Here is a 14,592-nt window from a genome sequence, read left to right as displayed (position 1 = left end):
CTTTCTGTACTCTAGTATAGTTTAAAATGTTATTTATTTCATTCTCCTTTCACCACACAAGAACCTATATCACAGATGAAGATTTACGTTTAGTCATTCTCTGAAACATGCCAAACATTGAAACATTGAAGTAAATTAAATGTGTTGCGCCTTTTTTTTTTTTTTTTTTTTTTTTTAATGGAGAAAGAGAAGTCCTGATTTACTACTACTCTCAGGTTTTCCTTTCTGGAGAGAAAAAGATATTTCATACTTAATGCAGTACCAGTGGTCACCATATAGTTTAGACATAAATTTGCTAGTAGACTGTAACCTGGTCCAAGCACTCAAAGCCCCTTGGTTAAAATATTGATCTAAATGAGACTGAAATTAGGATGCTGAAATACACTTAGAAGAGAAAATTCTGCCTGCCTAGAAAGATGTTCTTGGTTTGTTTAGTCAGACTGGAATATGATTGTGTTCTTGGACTGCTTACATACTGGATAATACAGAATCTATTAAAAATTAATTATTAATAATGGCTGATTGTTGTAATTGGTTTAGTCAAGCTTTATCCACATATTGGGTGGGATCAGCACCAAGAAATATTTTATGAAATTATTTCATCAGCTGAAATCATCTCAGAAAAGGTCATCTGTGGTTAAAACCATAGTGAATATTCCAAAATAGTTATATAATCAATAATTTACTCATTAGTATCTTTTTTTCCAATCTCATGATCTCTCTTGGGTAATTAACATCATTAAGAAAAAGTTTGCCATGAGAAATACCGAATAAATATATATATTTTTTTCAATGCAATAGAGTGCTTTTGTATAAGTATGTGTGTTAGAAGAGGGATTCTCTGTTATGTATGCAAAAAGAAATTATCATTTATAATAAAAATGCTGCCACTAAGCAAAAATATCCTGCATTTCAGTGTCATCATAGCTGTTTTAGTATATACTACTTAATTTGAACTCTCACTCTGTTTTTATTCTCATTTCGACATCTTGTTTAACTCCCACTGCACTCTGGAAAATGGGATTAAAGTTGCTGCCAATATGGTCATAAAAATTGAAAAGAGAGAGAGTGATTTTATCTTTTATAAAGAGACTTTTCTCAATATTTGATAATATCCTTTATATCCATCATAATATGGAGATACTAAGACTGGATGTGTCTATTGCCAAGTGGTTAATAGCTGAATCTAGAATGTGATATTCAGGGAGAGTGGAAATATTCTGGCTGGAATGCATTTCTGTTAAGACTGAAAATCCTTTGGAGAATCTCAGTAAGTTACCAGCTTGATGTCATATTTGTAAATAAACAGAATTATTTTTATAATAAGTCAGCAGTGTGTGACATTTATTTTAGCTGGAGATCTCAAATGAGCTCAAAGAACAGCTTTAGGGCTGAGCAACGACTATATAAATATAAACACTGAGACAAACAGGCAGATTTCCTCTCTATATCATAAGTGCACATATTGTATCACTGCCAAACTAGCAAGCTCTACAACAGAATGTCTTTAAAAAAAATGAAAGAAAAAAAAAAAGGAAAAAAAAAAAAAAAAAAAAAAAAAGAGCTGACCTTATGAGTCTCTGGCATTCTCTTTCCTTCGATGCAGAGCTATTTCCTATCTGGTCTGCAACAAAAGAAAAAAAATATTTTATGAATAATAGCATGGCACACCTATTCTTTAAAGTTGCCATGTTGTACTAGGTTAATCAAGTGTTTCATTCCATCTCAGTTTGATTTATTGGTACAAGCAGAATTACTGACTCCAGGAAAAAAATATTTTCCAGCACTTTGAATGTAAATCAATTGCATTTTAGGATGTGCTTTGACTGGCATTTTGGGTTGGAGGAATTGTTTGTTTTCTGTATCATGGCAGAGATGTGTTCTCCACCAAATGTATGTTTCAGACCTTGAGTTCTGTAAGCATTCTTATGGCATGTGGTGGAAAAAACACAGTGATCTCAGTATTGTTGCTGAATAACTACATTTTCAGACCCTGGCAGAGTCAAACTGAGCTCAAGCAGGTTGAGGTATAACCTATTTTTACTGTTGAATTTATGATTACTGTTTATTAAAAAAAAAAAAAAAAAAAGGTTTTAAAATGTGTAGTTAGAGGAGTTGGCGTGTTTGACATAAAATAAATGGTGATAAGACAACTGGGAGAACTTAGTTTAATATATAATGTGTATAATGAAAAACTCTACTATCCAGATGTAGATTATAGGAGTTTGTGTGTGAGAGGATGGACCACCACACAACTTCTTAGGCAGGCTTATTGTTTGATTTAGGATTTGTTTGTCTTCTTGCATGGGGGCAATTGGTTTTAGAAAGGCTGAAGTCATGCTCTAGTCATGTCTAGATATGTTCTCTAGCAAACATATTATCATGTATGAAACATGATGTTTATTCCAGACCTAGAGACACAGACTTCAGTATCCTGCAGCCAATCTGCCCTCTTCAAACAACACAGATCCTAAGGACAGCCCTAAGAGAAATCATGCAGTTGTGATACCAGATACATAGATTTAACTCATGACCAAATTTCTGTCAGTGCCATCCACTAGAATGAAACCTGTAACCTAGGAATGAGGAACAACTTTCCTTTCATCTTCAACTTTTGGCTCAGGAAATTGCTTTTCCATAGGATCCTATGAGCTGAGTTCATTATGCTGAAGCAGTATCTGTACAAAATACAGATTGGTTCTGGCAATTTATGAGTATTGGTACCATTATATTTTTGTGACCATGAATGTAGGACTGCTAGTACAAGGCAACGAAACTGCAGTTTTACATTTACTATATGCAGGTGGCAGCTAGCTTTAGTGCAAAAATATCATCAGCATGTCTTTAACCCAAATACGAGCATACTAAAGTAGCGTTACTAACAGCAGTATATAGGTACTTCATAAGACTGTGACAACATGGCCATGATGGATAAATATTTTAAATATGAGCAATGTGACTGCCATCAAGGTGTGAACCATAAAGGACCACAACCGTGATCACTAGCTATCAGTTTGCATAGTATTGTGTGCCCACAACCAATATAGCATACAAATGTTTTGTAAGGAATGCATTTAGTAAATTATGTTTTAAAATTTAATATGCATGTGATTTATCAGTCTTCTAAACACTTCCAATACAGTGATAACTAACCCCTGATACATACATTACTTAATTTATATTCTTGCACACTTGCAATAAGAATGCCAAGTGGCATTTTCTCCCTGCTTCCTATTAATCAAATTAGCTATTTTGATTAGTTATCCTTATTCTTGCACTGTGCCATTAATGTGAGCACAATTAGGAGCTGTGCTTTTTTTGTCCATCCTTCACATTTCATTTTTTTAGCCACATTCCTCTTCAGGAACGGCAAATGGGTAGTTCTTTACTTTGCAATAATGCAGGTAACTAAAATAATAGGTTCTACTAAAGGCGAAGTACAACAAGAATTACAGTCTCTTTTCTATCCTGTATATTTTTCTAGCCTGATGATGATAATAGGAAAGAGAAAAAAAATGTTAACTAGTAACTCTTCAGTTAGAGATATATAATCTATCTAAGGATAGTTCATCACAGATCATCTATGTCATAGATCATCTATGTCAGGATAGTTTTGCTGCCAGATTTCTTTAAGAGAGGCTACCTTTGAGAAAATGAAGAGCTTTTATTCCTGTTAGTGATGACTGTGCATGGTAAGGAAGATTACTGTTTCTTGCCTCTCTGTTAGCAGCCGTGAATGATCACAAAGCTTGAAGGCCAATAAATAGGAAAGTGGCTATTTTGTAAACACTAGGGATGTGGAATACTCACCCTCTACAGCTGCAACAGTTTGAAAAATGTGTTTAATAAAGCCTCACACATTTTTAAACTGATTAGTGTTTTAAAGCTCAACTCAATGGCAAAGGTCTGAGCTACTGAGCATAGTGGGAGGTTGTATGTTCAGCTTCCTAAGTCATCAATCGCTTTAAAAGGCTGTATAAAACTAAAATGCACTATGTTTTGTGCCTCTTTATCTTCCCACAAACTATATGTATGCCTTTGTGAGTCTCATCACCTGCTACTGCACAGAATGACCAACCTGTCAAACGCATTTTACCACATGCTTCCTTATTACCAGTTTATTGACACTTTAAGCTTTGCCTCTACTGAGTGAATTTGCTATACAACACGAAGTAATCTGTTTTGGGAATATTACTTTCCCAATAATGTAAAATAATAAAAAAAATAAAAATAAAAATAAAATAAAAATGTAAATGTAAATGAAAATGAAAATGAAAATAAAAATAAAAATAAAAATAACTAGTTGCACCTGATTAGATGAGTGGCATGCAATTTGTGTTTTCTCCTTCATATTCCCTTACTTATGCCTGATATTTTTATTCTGTTGCTCTCTGTTCAAAAACATGGGGTCTCCTCTTTTCCCCATACTGCTTGTCAACTTTCTTGTTTCTTTGGGTAGATATTCCCCCAACTTGCAGTCCATTATCATTATTTTTTACTTATTTAGACAACTTTGGTCACTTGGATGTCTTCTGTATGCAAATAAACCTGTTTTTCTTTGCCATTTTGTGTTGTAAAATAGGAATATACATTTATTAGCAATATATATTTGGGTTCAAAGCATGCTAATAATTCAATTTACATGCTACCTAATGCACTTATGATTTATAGGTATTACAAGTCTTGGCTTTGGGCACATTCCTGATGCATTTTCACTTTGAAAGATATTTAGATGTCTAATATCCAATGAAAAACATATTTTTAAAATGCACCTCATTTAGATTTTCCAATACGGCTTTGTATTTTAAGTACTAAATGATAATACATATTTAGCTATCTATCCTAGGATTCCTCTTGCCTAACTTTAGCTTAGATCAGATGTCTTATTTTTAGATGACTACTCCCTTATGCTTCATCCATAGTCAACAGAAAGAAAAGCACAAGAAGTGATTCATCTGTTCCTATAATAGATGTCTTGAGTAGGTGGGCTTCATCACAAGTAACTACCTCTTCTACTGACAAAGAAATAAAAAATCTAAATTTGATTAAAAAATAATAAATAAATAAATAAATATATATATATATAAGAACTACCCATAAGAGGGGATTTGCAAAGTTTTATTCCCTTTCCAGATAAACTGAAGTATATGTGAAAGTAAACTATGCATTGTATCATTTAGCATTTTGATTGTAATAAAGCACATACTCTATTATTGCAAGAAGCACATGAACAACACTTGTTTGTTTGTTTGTTTGTTTTGTAGGTTCTATAAAATACATCCATATTAACCCTTATGCTAGCTCTATAGACAGCTAACTTGATAAAATGAGACTTGCTATCAAACTGATTCAAATCTCACAATAATGCAGAGTTTTAAAAAGTCTCATTCATTTTTTTCTTTGCCAGTACCACTGTTAATACTTGTACTGATCTCTTTGATACACCAAAACGTTTAGAAAAGGTTGCACAGGGGATCTTTCTCACTAAATGAGTTACAAGAAATGTTGCTAAATGTGCATAGTGGGTTACACTTTGAGAGGATTTCAACCCATTCTCTAGACTGAAGGAGTTTAGATAAACAAATTATTTAATGCTGAGGATGCAAGAGTTATTTGAAATAAAAACTAAATAAAGTGATAAAAATGTAGACAAGTTTAACCAAGAAGTTTTTTTTTTTTTTTTTCTTTCTTTCTGTATAGGGAAAAAAAGAAGGGGGGAGGGGGAAAGGAGTGAGGGGAAGAGTATATTAGTTAGTATCCAATGCAGTCTAAAACAGATGATTCAGGATATAACAGGGTAAAGTATTTATGCTATTATTACTGGTTTTTTGTTGTTGTTGTTTGTTTGTTTGTTTTTAAACTTCAATAAGAAAAAACCTTGACGTCCTATTACCCTATAATACAATTCTGTAGCTCAGCTATTGAATTGCAAAACCTAAAGAATTCTAAACTGTAGAGCATTTCATATTGCATTCAGTTATCAGCATACCTTGCCAGGAAGAAAAGCAAGTGTCTAATTTTCCTCTTCTAGGGGGATGGTAATACTTCAGTTACTTAGCAGTTTCTCTTTTCATTCTCTTTCTGGCTATGGGCCTTTCAGATTACAACTTGAATGATTTCTCAGATGAGAGCAAGTGGGGGATTTTTAGGTGCTGCTCCTGCAAGGCATTACAAGCTGCCATTTCCTATTACACAGCTTGTGGTTTCAAACAGGACAGAATTCTTCATTTCTTCCCAACAGCTTGACATTTTTGAGTTTTTGTGCTGTTTCACTTTTACCAGACTGATGGCAAATTCTCACTACATGAGAGTCTCTACTGAATCTGGTTCATGAATTGTACAGAACCTAGTAGGTACTTGATGAGTAAGTGGTGTGATTTTTCCTACCTTCCCAGGTGATAAGAGCCTCTTTAAAATAGTGAGGTGTTAATTCTAGACTTTGGTTGAAATTTTAACCTCTTAGCTCACATTGTAGTGAGATTTGTAGTATAAGCACTAGGGACAATATGAACAGAGAACAAACCGGAATAGCTGTGCACAAACATACAATGAAGAAAGGGAGAAGGCTTGGATGGCACCCAGGCCAGTTGGCCATTAGGAGCACAGCACATCCACAGGCAGCTTCTCAGGACACCCAGATCTAGAAAAGGAAGAAAGCCAAAAAACAAGGGGCAACCTCTACTTTTTTCTTTGTTCTTATATTTTGTTCTGTCCTCCTAACTCCTCATTCTGAAAGTTTCATGAAGATTTTGGTTTTCTTTTCAGTCCACATTCTTACTTTTGTCTCTGTATGAACTGTTTAAATTCAGATAAGGATCACAACAATTCCAGATTAACAAGATTAAAATAATATTTAAATATCAATTAAAACTTAACAAATTTTGATCTGTTATTAAGTATGATGTCTGTGGCTTTTCAGGAATTATAAATGACCCATGCATTGCTGCAGGTCTGTAACATTACCAAGAATCCCTCAAATTATGTGGTTAAAATGTGTGACAGAGTTGAATGTCCTGAAGGATGTTTTAAAACAATATAATTGAATTAGAAATGTCCACATTTTCTTTTTTTTCATTGCAATGCATACTGCCAAATATGTCTTTTTCTCCCCTTTGAAAAGAACCAGCAACACAAATGCTATGGACACAGAACTGACATTAATTCAGCCTTGTCTTTTCATTCAGGGCAAAAGTGTATGGTAGAATGAATATGGCAGGTTGGAGTGTATAAATCCTGCTTTTAAATTCAGTGTCTGAAGTACCAGATGCCAAATTACTAATGGCCTACTTGTCAGTCACAGGAATATTTAATCTCTTTAGAAAATGAGGGTGGTGTGCAGAGTTGAGAAATAATGGTATTATGTAGCAGAAGTGGACATTGTATGAAAAGACAAGTAGTTTATTTTCATATTGGGTTATGAACCTACTATTGGAGGACCTGATGATTTCAATCCAGGTTACCTTAATCATACTGCAAATGAATTTGGGCCAGTCTCTGTGAAAAACTCTTAGAAGGCACTGGAAAAGCAGGACCATGTAAGTGTGGACCCTGGGGGCTTAAACTGGAGAGATCGGATATCTCTTCCTGGAACCTGCTTACCTGTTAGATACTGAGAAAAACTAATGGACATTGTGATAGAAGTTAACTTCTTCCTCAAAGTTCAAGGAGTTTAGTATAGAGTTTTTTGGGCTCCTATTTGAGTAGAAGGATATTTCAGCAAAAAGATGGAATGGATAGGTGTAAGAAGAGGCTGACCTAAGGCCAATAAAGTGAAGTGGGGAGATGAACTAATTTAGGTATGAAAGAAATAACTAGGTACAGATCAAGCTGATTCTTATACTCAGATCTCATGAAGAAGTATGAGAAGTAAAAATGATGAAAAATTGTTTACAGGCTACCAGACTGTAATACAATTTGGTGGCTCTTCAATTGTCTTTTCCACAGATGTTTCAAATGTGGAGTTTTATTTTCTATTTAGTTTCTCATAAATATTGCTTTAGCCGATTGGAGCTAGCCATCAAGTGTTTGTTGAACTGATGAGATCCCATAATCGTTTTGTAGTTATCAAATGCATGTATATATATATAAATATATATATACAGGATTAATTTGAACACACCTCATGTTCTTAAACAGATTTCAAGTGACAATTATAATTGTTTGCCTTATGTCACCTTCCAGTGAGAAAACAAGTCACAGTAGTGTTTTTGTTGTTGTTTTTTAGTGGTGGAAGGTTTTTTGTTGTTGTTGTTCATTTGCTTGCTTTTGGTTTCTTATGCTGGTAATTATGTTTGCTTGCTGCTATTTATTCACCTGAATAGATAAAACAAGACCCTAGTCTTCACCCGTGCAATATGTAAAAGGTTCTACTGGTTTACAAACATTTCTTTGGTGCCTACATAATTTGGATTACATACTAGGTCTACAACCATTGGAGTTCAATAAATTAATGAAATAGTGGGGAAAACAGCTGTGCTCTAACTTCAACTGCAAAGTTAGAGTTACCAAATTGCTTGATTAGCAGCCAGATTGAAATAGTTAATTAGGCTTTCTGCTAATTTAATTGTATGGCATGCTGAATCAAAGTAAAGACTTTCAGCTTATATTCAAATTTTGACATCTGAGCAGATCAAAACATAAAATAAAAAGTCCTCTGCTATTTAGTCATTAAGTAAATATTCTTACTGATTTCATTTTATCATGTGAAAAAAGAAAAAAGAAACAAAATACTTAATGAAACTCTTACATACAGTTACCATGACAACAAAAGTTGATCAAACCATAGGAGTCTGTTGAAGAATGTTTTAAATACATAATTTTTAATTCTAGCCAAGTCTCTACATATCAATTTTGATATAAAGAGACTATTCTCTCTGCAGTACTATATCAAAAGTATTAAATTGAGATTTTCCCTGTTAGTGAATATTGAATAATTGAGCATATTATGCAAATAATTAAAAAAAAAAAAAAAAAAAAAAAAAAGGAAGAAGAAGAATTTACCTTATGACAGCTTCAGATCAGCTGTTGTCTGTCTTAGAATCTTATGGAATACCCTTAGTTGAAAGGGGCCCACATGGATAATTAAGGCCAATTCCTGGCTTCACACAGGACCATCCAAAAATCAGACCATATGTCTGAGAGCATTGTCCAAACATTTAGTGAACTCCAGCAGGTTTGCTGTCATGACCATGGTCCTGGGGAGCCTGTTGCACTGCTTGACCACCCTCTCATGAAGAACCTTTTCCTAACACCCAGCCTGACCCTCTCCTGTCCCAGCTCCATGCCGTTCCAATGGGTCCTGTCGCTGTCCCCAGAGAGCAGAGCTCAGCGCCTGCCCCTCCACTCCGCTTGTGAGGAAGCTGCAGGCCGCCATGAGGGCTCCCATCAGTCTGCTCTGCTCTGGGCTGAACAAACCAAGGCACCTCAACTGCTCCTCATTTGTCTTGTCTTCTGGACCCTTCATCACCTTTGTTGCCCTCCTTTGGACACACTCAGCACCTGCTCCTCTGCTCCCCTCATAAGGAAGCTGTGGGCCTAGTCTAAGTCTTGCCTAGTCAATGGTTCTAAAGTAACTCACCATGCTGTTTCACAGGTTTTGGAAATCTAGGCCTAACTCAGGCCCCAAACCACCAACAGATAGTACATTTCTGAATCACTATTTCTAAAATCCATACCATGCTGTAGAACTTAACATACTGGTGACTCTTTAAGGTACAACAGTCTTAGTGTTATTTGTTCTATATGTGCTTTAGTATGAGGATCTTTACTGAATTTAAGTTCAATTTTACTTCTCAGAACAGTTTGATTTTCTGAGCTGCATAATCCACTATAAACTAGGTGGAAGTCCTACTTCAACTTGAGAGGGAGGGAGGGGCTGCTGTGAAAATTTTGATTGACAATATGAAAGTGGGACAATCTGTCCCACTGGCAAGAACAGCTATTTCACATGCAGATTCAGACTGCATGCTTTAGGTGCAGGTTTTGGATAAGTTAGGCATAGAGCAATCCAACGTGGACATCAATGACTGTTAAGTAATTAATGTTTTGAGGCCTAATTCAAGAAAAATGTTACTGTAATTGGAAAGTTATATGGTTTTGTTTATGACACGTTTTCAGTTTTGATCTTGAAAACTTGATTCCAGGTGTAATCCTGTTAGGTTTTGTTTGTTTGTTTGTTTGTTTAATATAGTTGTCAAATATATAAATAAATGCTTGGTTTTCACAGTCTCAGATCTCTTCTGTTATACAAAAGGAGTATCAGCTAAAGGAAAAATATGGTGTTAATCATCTATTGATCACAAGACTTCTACTCCAAGAAGAATAGGGGAGGTTTTTTTTTTATTTTCTTTTCCTTTTTTTTTTTTTTCCCAGAAAAAAAAAAAAAATTAGTAAAGTCAGCAAAAAGTAAAATGAAACTTCCTTTGTTTTTACTAAAATTTTAGCAAGAAATTTACAAAACCTTGTTCTTTGGTATCTCATTATTAAAAAATATCTGCCCTTTCAAGCTGCCCAACTCTAACATCACACAAATATATGGAATCTAGGAAAAGTTGAAATGTTACCTCAGTTTATCTGAGCCATTGCATTTAGCGAAACTGGGAAGAAGATTTTTATTTGGGTTTATTTCTTAAAACAAATTGTTACAATACAGATGAATTTCAGATATGCACTCTAAGTGTCAATATTAGAAATATTCATGAAATGAAAGGTATCACTGATGGTGTCTGGGTTCCACGACAGCTTGTGCATTTGAGAAAAAAGAAGGAAATACTGTTTTGCACCAAAACATAGGTAATGTTGGCCTTTAGATTGCCTATCTGTCAAGTTTAGAAAGTTGACCTGAACTAGATGATCTACCAAAGTTTCTTCCAAACTTACTTTCTATGACTGAACTATTTTAAATTTTCTCTTCGATCTGTTTACCTAACAACTGTCTGTAATTGTTTTACATATCTTCTTTTATATTCCCTCAGAATCTACAGAGGGGAAAAATTAATCTATTCAGTTAAAAGAATTAAAAGTTAATTAAAAGAATTAAAAATTAACACCTCAGCTTAAAATGGCTTTGAACTGAAGTTAAGCAGCAGGACTTTGCCCTTCTTCAGCTGAGAACAAGACAGGGGTTGAAAAGCTCCTTATGAAATTGTCATCTTGATGATGTCCTTGTTCTGTGTATATTTTAAAAGCCAGAAAGACAAAACCTCTGCCAACATAATTCCATCAGAAAATCACTTAAAAGACTTCTTATCCTACGCCTACGCCTCTAAGAGAATGAATTCTTTCTTTACCGAAGAGGGCTTGTTCTACACAGTAATATTATCTTTGTCCCCAGGGTAGTCTCTGACTTTGAGAGCCTGACAGCTTCATCAAAGTTTTCAAATTACATTTTTTCTGTTTCAAAGCAAAAGATTTTTGCTAACCTCTAACTAGATTCAGGTCACCAGCAGGTCTCAGCCACTGAGCCCCAGTGCTGATGAAGTTTTCATGATGATCCCTTCACACCAGTAGTTTGTATTGACCTTATTTTCTAACCATATCCAATAGAATACATGTAGGTGTTTGAGTCACATATGATCACATAAGCTTGGGTGGGATAAAAATGACATTCTCTTGGTTAAATACTGGTATTTGAAAGCTACAAATAATATGCTAATACACAGAAAAATGTTGCTGCTGCTGTAGGGTGTATATATCTCATGTCTGATGTGTGTGTTTGTTATGGGAATCACAGCAATATGATGGCCTTCCAGTGAACTTTAGCTGCTGAGTTTCTACTGCATAAACAAAACATTAAAATATACAGAAAGAAATCTGCTGTTTTTCAGAACCATGGAAACTAAACTCACTTACACCTTGTGCTGTTTCACCTTGTCCAGGTACACTAAGTACCTGGACATCTGGTACAATTGAAGAAATGTGTTTTTGTTGTGTGTGGTTTTTGTTGTTGTTGTTGTTGTTTTTTCCACACCTTTTTTTTTTGTGTGTGTGTGAAGGAACCTACGGAGCTTAACAGGCAAACATAGACTAACTAAATTAAGAGCTTAAAATTACAACCTCCTATTTTCCACCAGAATGACTTTTTTAATTAATAAAGCTAATAGCTAATTTATTTTCATATTTCCTTAGAGCCAGATCCTGCTGAATATAAAGACATTTAGTCTGATAACAGTGTGTCAGAATGGCTTTACATTGGTAGCTCTGGACTGTGAGTGCTACCTTGTGTAAAATTAGTGTAACTTTCTCTCATGCCTGTTTGAGCATTACAAGGAAATGGAAAAGTTGGAATGAAATTGGCTTAGGACTCAACAGGATGTATCAATTATATTTTCCAACAGTGTCTGTTTATAAGCAGAATAAAGTTGACCAGTTTATTTGAGTTGTGTGTTGTTAAGCTGGCCAAAAGTCAGAAGAGAGTAGAACAAGAGCTGAGGACTGTCCTCTTTTGCAGAGGTAATAACCTCTATTTCTCCCTAATGGTTAACTGATAATAGGCATCACAATACTTTTGTATGACAACAAATAATAAAACAAATACTCTCTTACTCTGTTTCCTCACTCCTCATCCTTTCCACAAGATCTTAAGCACCAATCATTGTCCAAATCACCAGGTGCCTTTTTATTTTGTAGTGCTCAATATCATGAAATGGATTCAGTGATCTGTAGCAGTACTTATACCACTGCAAATACAAATTACCACATTAGTAACAGTGAAATAAAGCTAACTAAAATTTTTCAAATACTCTGCACCTAGTCCTTTATGGTAAAGAAAAATGGTTAATTTTAGTTATAAACACTAATTTAAATTGTCCCTGGGGAATTTTTCATACTTTGGAAAGCTTGTGGAAGTTCATGTGCTTTGACAAGCCATTGGTTTATTAGACTACAGTTTATACCTGACCAAGTTATCATTAGACTAGAATATTAGAGCAGATGCAGAAGTGAGAGGAAAGTGCTGCAGCCTGTTGGTTCCCACTTCTGTAAGTCCAGTAGAAAGTGGAGAGCACAGGCATCTTAGGAAGTTAGGAAGATATCTGCATGGTGATGGGATCTCTCTCTGGTATTCAGATTGCTGAGAATATCTGGACCACTAGGTACAAACCTTACGCAAAAGCAATAGTTTCTTAAACATAATGTCCTTTCTGGTAACTACCTAAAATTCCTCCCTGCAAAAATTGAGAAGAATCAATGTCTCTTCTACTTCTCATAAACTAACCAGTTTAGCTATCAGTTTCACAAGGAGAACATTTTCAATACATCTCACATCTCAGAATCTTCTCACAGTTCTGGTAATCTACAAAGAAAGGGAAGCCCAGCTATTGTGGCTGTATTTAGCTGTGTATGGTGTTACAAGAAGAAAGGTTTTTTTTTTTTACAGATTTTACAGAATTTAATTTATTTTAAAGAAAAAAAGAGAAATTGCCTGAAGAAATGGTGCCAATTTTGTGATCAGACAAATTCAAGTTGATACAGAATCCTTCAGCAAGGATTAAGATATATTCTGCAAGGATATTAGATTTTTTTTCCGGTTGTACATAACATCCCTTTGTGTATGGAGTGCAAAGAAAAAGGAATGACCTTGATGAAATAGCATCTGTATAGAAAAAGGGGAAGGGGGCAATTATTTGCACACAAAATTTTGTGTTAAAATTCCTGTTTGACTGGTTCATTCATTATATATTGGATTGTTTCAAGGTGGCTGAGGAAAAACATACCAGCAGAGGAATCTAGTATATCTTTAATATCCCAAGGGCAATCTTACATGGTATCATTCATGTTTTTCTTGCAGATGGCATCTATTGCTGTGGTGTTTTTAATAATTCCCTGAGGTGAAATTGCATGACAGAATCATCCATTTAAACTGTCAGAAGGAGAAAAGTCAACACATATATGATAAGTTGCTGAGAACTTTCTTGTTTGTTTTGCTGTTGACATTTGGTTTATTTGATAACTTCTATCACACAAACCATCAGTGGGATCAACTCATGACATTATCTGCTTTGTCCTCCTGTGCTTAAAGCTGTGTCCAATTAAGGGGTTTTGATTTACAGGGCTTTTTAGAAGTTTTTGTTTGTTTGTTTGTTTGTTTTTACTAGCTTCTCATTCTTCATGTTGTCTAAAGATCAGTTTAGATTCATGTGAAATTTTCCTCTAAGATTCTAATATACTGGACCTAAGAAATATGGCAATTTTTAAAGACAATTCTCTATATTTTAGGATTTCAGACCTAATACAGTCATGAATTTAAGTAAGAGAGTTAGTGAGGATAGGTAGAATAATAGGTTCAATGAATTTGTGTTAGTTTTGTGTTGTAAAAATATTATGCACTATGAGCATATTTTAAAATTATAAATTGTGTCATTATTCATCTTACATTTGTGTTATATTATTTTTTCTGCGTTTTTTTTTTTGTCATTATTTTATTAGTATTTTTATTCCCTGCATCCTGTTGAACAACGATCCAACCAGTCAATTTGTTGAACAAACAAAACAGTGTGTGTGTGTGCTTGTATGTACACGCAAAATGTATATACATTTCAAGTCAAACAATTCTACCTGAAACACAATGGTTCTTGTTTAACCTTCTAAAAAGTC

At 34.5% G+C, this 14,592-nt stretch overlaps 1 long non-coding RNA gene across 1 annotated transcript in view; it reads left to right on the top strand.

Annotated features, from left to right (window-relative positions):
* The window catches only part of LOC118167310, a 156,774-nt gene that overhangs the window by 5,346 nt on the left and 136,836 nt on the right, over positions 1-14,592 (top strand). Inside the window, exon 2 of the long non-coding RNA XR_004751096.1 lies at positions 1,846-1,850. This is a non-coding gene — a long non-coding RNA (uncharacterized LOC118167310). The remainder of the gene's footprint in view (positions 1-1,845; positions 1,851-14,592) is intronic.

The sequence above is a fragment of the Oxyura jamaicensis genome, chromosome 5, assembly GCF_011077185.1.
Source record: "Oxyura jamaicensis isolate SHBP4307 breed ruddy duck chromosome 5, BPBGC_Ojam_1.0, whole genome shotgun sequence".
NCBI lineage: Eukaryota > Metazoa > Chordata > Aves > Anseriformes > Anatidae > Oxyura > Oxyura jamaicensis.
This window is presented reverse-complemented; position numbering and strand designations above follow the sequence as displayed.